Genomic DNA, 6,059 nt, shown 5'->3' with positions numbered 1-6,059 from the left:
AACAAAAACATTCCTTCAAATACAGTGAAGAAGCGCCGCGGAGGGGGAACGCGCACGAGCCGGGCGGGTATCATGTTACATCGCACGGCGTGTTCAGCGCGGGCGCGGAGCCGCAACGCTCCCGCCAGCGCACACGCGGTCCCGGGAGGAAAAACCCGGAGATTCCCCCGCTTCTCCGCGGACTTGGTTTCCTTTTATAGCGCTGGCTACTTAGGAGAAGGGGTGCTGCATCTGGCCGGCTGAACGTTCCCCTCCTCCCCGAGCGCGGTAGCTTGCGTTGAAATCTATAGGCTTAAAACCACCGGCTCTGGGGGAAGCGCGCGGCTTCCCTCCTCCTCAGAGCGGGGTTTTTCGCAGCCCGAGCTACTCGCGAGCTACTGGCCAAACAGGATTGCTGGGAGCTACGGCAAAGCGGTGCGGGTGCGGGCAGCGAAACGGCCAGGTCCCACCGCACCGAAGTTCGGAGCGGCAGCCGGCAGCAGCGCCGGCGGAGCGCGGGGCTGCGGGGAGCTCGGGGCGTTTGGCGGCGGAGAGCGGCTCCCCGCAGCGCCCACCTCCGCCGCCCCGCCGGGCGCCTGCTCGGTGCCACCGGGAGCGCTGGGAGGGGACCTGGGGCACCTTCCCCGGGCAGGTTTGCGGAGAAAGACGTGGTAACGGGGGAGGGGGGGAAGGTTAAAGAAGTCCCCGCGCGAATGTCCGGCGCCCGTGGATGCCCCGGGTGCTCTGCTGGCTTTATCTTAGGGAGCGCACAGCCCCCCTCCCCCGCAACAAAAGCACGCGCCGGTGCTACCCGCGGGCGGGCTTTTGTCAGCGGGCAGGGCGCCCCCCGCAGCGGCGCCCCGACCTGCCGCCTCCCGCGCCGCCCGCCGCCGGGGCTCCCGGCCGCCCCCTGCCCTCGGCTGGGCGGCGGCGGCGGGGCGCGGGCTGGGGCTGCGGCTGCGTGCGGCGGGGGCGGGGCGGGGCGGGGCGCGGGGCGCCGCCGGGAGTCAGCTGGGCGCGAGGCGAGAGCGCGGCGGCGGCGGGGCGCCGTTAGCACCGGGAGCCGGCGGCAGCAACAGCAGCAGCGGCGACAGCAGCGGCGGCGGCGCGGGCGGGGAGGCAGGCAGGGAGGCAGGCAGGCAGGCAGAAGTTTTCTCGGCGGATTCCTCCCGCAGCCCGGGGTTGCGTTGCGGAGGCGCGAGCGTCCCCCTCCGCGTTGGGTGTGTTTTGCCTTTTTTATTTATTTTTGTTGTTGTTGCTGTTTCTGTGCTTCTTTAATTGCGTTTTTCCGTGATTTTTTTAAATTAATTTTAAAAATATATACTTTTTATTGCTGTTTTTGAGGCGCGTGGCTCCGAGAGCTCGCTCTCCCGTGCCTCCTCCACCCCGCCGCCCGGAGGAGCCCCCTCCCCGCCCGCGCTCCCCTCCCCGCCGCCGCGCACGACCCTTCCCCTGACCCCCTGCGCCCGCCCGAAACTTGGCGGGTGCGCGCCGGGCGGGGAGGGTGCCGGCCGCCCGCCCAGCAGGTAAGGGGCCGGGGGGCGGCGCGGGGGGGCGGGGGCGCTGCCCCTGGAGAGCCGCAACGCGGGGAGGCCAGGCCGGGGTGGGGGGGTGAGAGTTCGCTGGCTCCTCGGTGCCGGAGGCCGGTGGGAGGAGGAGAGCAAACTTCCTTTTCCTGGGGCCGCCGGCGAGCCCCCCCACCCCCCCCGCCCCGTGCCCGCGGGGATCGCCACCCGCGCACCTCCCGCCGCCCGGCGGGGAGCCCCGGGGGCGGCCGGCTGCTGCTCGCCGCGGTGCTGGGGGGGAGCGGCCCTTTCCCCCGGCTCGGGGCTTCCTTGCCGCGTTTTGTTTGCTCGCCCGCTGCGTGCCTCTCCCCGGCGGTGCCGGGAGCCGGGCTTTCCCGTCGCCCCGCGCTGGAGCTGGGCGCAGACCTGCCCCGCCAACTGCTGGCGGTGCTGCCGAAACTCCCCAGGGCTCCCCGCGCCGTGCCCCCCCCCCCCCACCCCGTAGCCGCGCAGCGTTTGCGGGAGGGCCGGTGGATGGGCAGTTCGCAGAAATGCCACCCCGGAGTGCTGCCACCTTCCTGCTCATCCGCTGCGCGGGTCTGCGGCGACGGCCGTGCGTGTCTGTGTCCGCAGGGGGCGGCCCTGCGCGCCCCCGCCGCGCCGGGAGCCCCTGGCCAGCCCGGGAGCCCCGGAGCGGGGGGAGCGCTGGGGCTCTTCTGCCTCTGCTCCCCGCCGGGAGAGCCGCGCACGCACGGTGCTCTTATTGTGTAACGGTGGTACTGCAGGCTGGGGCTGAAACGATGGCATCTTTTATAAGAACAGTTTGCAGTGAATTGGTTTGGCAGATGAACTTCTGTAAAATCGCCTTGCCTCGCTTCTGTTGCTTAAGTGCCAGCGCCGCCGCCCCCCCCCCCCCCAAGCTTTTACCCTTTTCCCCCGGTTTCCTTTGAAGCATCGCATAACTGTATTGCCAGCAGGATGGAAAGTGCTGATTCAGCAGCCTGGAGCCCCACTCCATCTGAAGTGGTGGTCTGCCTGAAATGTTCCCATTTGTTGAAACAGGAACATGTGTTGCTGGTATGTCAAAGCAGCATTGATCGGGTTTTCTGAAACAGCCCTAAAGAATGCAAGTTTGCTTTTCCTTTCACTAAAGAAGAATGAATTCGGGGTTGGGGGGGGAGCAAGAGAGGGATAGGAGGGATGTGAGTAGCTACTGCCTTAAGTTATGCTTGTAAGAAACAGTTGGAATTGCGTGGCCTCATAAAGGTGATGAGCAATTACTCATTCTAACAGATCTTGCAGGACACGTAGCAGTGATGCGTTAACACTCCAACTCTATCCCTGCGTCTAGACACTAGTTGTGCTTAAACCTCTAGAAAAAGTACATAGAAGGGCAACAAGGCTAATCCTGGGATTAAAAAGGAGTGAGTTATGAGGACAGGTTAAAAAAACTCTGCACAAACACATGGAGATTAGAAAACCCGCATCAAAAAAGGAAGTGTATGCAAAACTTTAAATGGCAGCTCTGGCTGTGCTTCACAATCATTTTGGGGCTGGGGAAGGGTGCAGGGGGTCAGCAGGGTGCTGCTCATGTGAAGGGTGCAGGCAGAGGGTCAGCGGGATGCTCTTCCCATGCAGTGTTAGCCTTCCTAGAGAGCTTACCTTACAGTGTGGCAGGAGGAGGAGAGTGTTCCAGAGCCGTATTCCTCTGGCTATCTTTGCACAGTTACATGCTAATATCAAGGCTGTTCAGGTTTTCTTTCTCCAGAGCCAAACTCTTTAAAATTCATCACGACGTAGAGCCAACAACAAAGCCTGAAAAGCAGTGTTTGGTAGCCTTATTGCAAATGATAAACTGACGGAGCAGCAGACCCTGACGCTTGCCTCCGGTGATCACTTTACCATGTTATACTCAATTCATTTTCTTCACTTGGTCTTTATTTGTTCTTAAAGTAGGTCTTGTTTGCCCTGGCTACATATTAAAGATCTTGTGGTACTTCCATGGTTTTCCTTGGTTTTGTTAATCAAAATACACCCTCCCTTACCGCTGTGTGAGTTGGCTTTCATCCTCAGATACAGCCACACCTGGATTTCAGTAGCATATTCCTGTGTTTCTGTTAGGTGGTCCGAAAGTGCTACCTGAATGCAAAATGGGTCTCAGTATTTCAGTTCTGCTTAAGCATATGCCATGCACTGTGTGAATTAAACATTTGCAGCCCTCTATCTTGCAAGCACTTAAACGATTCCAGCAAGAATTGTCACAAAGGTTTTTTAGAAATCTTTGGTCATGTTCTCAGCTGCACTCAGGGTGTAAATGGGCAAAAAGTATCTGGAGTTCTCTGGCGAAGGGATTCTTCTAAGGCAGGGAGTTCCCAGCTGGCAGAGGAAAGGCATAGCTGGGTCATGTGCCGCTTCTGCCAGCAGCATGAGAGTGTTGCACTGGGAGTTTGTTTTCTGACAGCACCGAACGAGCAGATGTCCCTCTAGACTGTAAGGCACCGGCAGCTTCCCTGGGCGTGCGTAGCGGTGGCAGCAGGCTAGCCGGGGGGCTCCCGGGTAGTGTCACACCGGGTGGGACTGTGCTGTCGTTCCTTTCCTCCCTTCTGCCATGCCCCTGTACGTGTGGTTGCGGAGGTTTATGGTGACAGCGCTGAGTGAGGCCAGATTTCTAGGCAAAACTTTTGCTTAGACCAGCTGATCTCTGTCTTGGGAAGCATGTGGCGGGGAAGTGCGTGCTGAGGTGTTTCTTTAGATACCTGGAAGCTGGGGCTGGGGGGAGACATGAAGAGGGTGCCTTTTGATGTCTGGTGGTATGCATTTTTAGGATACCCTTAAGTGTTTGCGCAGTTAAAAATTTCACTGGTTACAGCAAACACGGTGGTGCACAACTTTACCAGTTTATGCTGGCCTTTTTACTCTAAACCTCTGTGTGAACATTACTAGTGGGGTCAAGGGAAAAAGGTTTTCTTCATTTTTAAGCCAGCATTTCTATCCAAACTAAGACTGAAGAAGCCTGCTTTTCTTTGGATTTGCATCAGCTATGAGGGTACTGATGCTAGTTCACAGTGCAGCGTTTCTTACGTGTGCCCACCTGGCCCAGGGTTTTCACAAACAAGAAAGATAACTCTTGAGACCTCTGCCTCTGTCAGGCTTGTGTGAAACTTGCCAACTGGCTTGGCTGCAGTGTGATTGCATAAGCCTCCTTCTGTAGGAAAGCAGGCTAAGAAGTTAGGATTGTTTTTCTTGGAAACTGGACCTGCTCCTGGGTATGTCCAAAATATACCAGTAGCAGCTCTTCACCTAGGGAAATCTAGGAAAGGAGATCCTTTCCCTAAAAGGTGAAACTCAACAATCTTTAGGAATTATGAAGTTGCCAATGAATCCTTTTATAAGCACTGAACTTTATTGACAGGTTTGCTATTCTTGTGCTGCCTACTGCTCGGGACAATACTTTGCAACCTAAACTTGGATGTGGCAAAGCAGTTTGCTTCCCATCACCTTTTCTCCCAAACTGGTGGTTGTTATGAAACATAATATTAACAAGTAAACAGATGTCACCTCATTGACTTTTCTTTCTCCATACTTGTTGAGCTGTGCACTTCTGAACTAGTCCCATGCCAGGTCCTTGCTATTCTCATACCATCTGTTGAATTGGATGATCTTTTTGGACAGCAGTTCTCCCATTAGCTCGATATGGTTCCTCAGTTGTGATGTGGAGGGGACTGTCCAAGGAAGCCAGATTCTACTGTGAATGCAGCATTAAAAAAAAATAATTGTTGATCACTATAAGGCATCCTGTCTACAAACAGGCTGTTAGTCTCCTCACTGACAAAACAACCAGAACAGCCTGACTTTATGAGATCTGGTTGGATGTACTTGGCAATCCCTTTGCCTTGGCAGTCCCTTTGCTGGCATGCCTTATTCCCCTGGGTACTGTTTCCTCAGCAGATAACCTGATGTGAGAGACAGGCACTATGTTTTTTGTACAGGTACATTCATCTGGAAGTAGTGGTGCTTGTGATTTCTAGCAGCTTTCGGACTTACGATGTGCATAGGAGTGCTGAAGACTGAAGGATTCATGAAGTGAGTTGCCACCAGTGCCGAGTTATGCTGAAACTCTGAGAGATGTTCACATTCACTCTGATGTGCATCCACTGTCTGAAAACTCATCTCCTTTGCTTTCCTAGGGTCTTCCACAAGTTACAGATGGATCAGTTCATGCAGTTCATGCAAGTGGATGTGGCTGTCAGGACTGAAGGCATTGCAAGTTCAAGCCCTGCTTTACAGTAGTGCCCTTGTGAATAGTTCTGTCTTTCCTGGTCTGTGTAACAGAAAAGAGGAGTGATTTGTTTAGTGGTGAGGAGCTAGTGCTGTAAGTGAACTTGAAAACTTGTTGGAAGATGCTTGTGAATGCATGAGGTTTTGAGCACTGAGTAAGTGATTTTCTGTTAGGAGAATGTGGCGTCAACTTAGTGGCTGCTTGGATTTTTACAGGCAAATGACCCATGGTGGAAAGGACCAGAGGCTTAGGTGTGGATTGAACAAACGTATGGACAGGATGAATCCTGTGGGTTC

At 55.8% G+C, this 6,059-nt stretch overlaps 1 protein-coding gene across 3 annotated transcripts in view; it reads left to right on the top strand.

Annotated features, from left to right (window-relative positions):
* The first annotated feature begins 395 nt into the window (after window positions 1-395).
* Window positions 396-6,059, top strand: part of GRB10 (growth factor receptor bound protein 10) — a 149,086-nt gene continuing 143,422 nt past the window's right edge. The window contains exon 1 of one of the 3 annotated variants that reach the window (XM_040586472.1): window positions 396-414. The gene's annotated coding sequence lies outside the window, so the exon portion shown is untranslated. Of the gene's footprint in view, window positions 415-1,049; window positions 1,200-1,393; window positions 1,506-6,059 lie in introns of those variants that run through there. The other 2 variants (XM_040586469.1, XM_040586471.1) reach the window with 2 other exon arrangements.

Source organism: Falco naumanni, chromosome 3 (genome assembly GCF_017639655.2).
Source record: "Falco naumanni isolate bFalNau1 chromosome 3, bFalNau1.pat, whole genome shotgun sequence".
Taxonomy (NCBI): domain Eukaryota; kingdom Metazoa; phylum Chordata; class Aves; order Falconiformes; family Falconidae; genus Falco; species Falco naumanni.
This window is presented reverse-complemented; position numbering and strand designations above follow the sequence as displayed.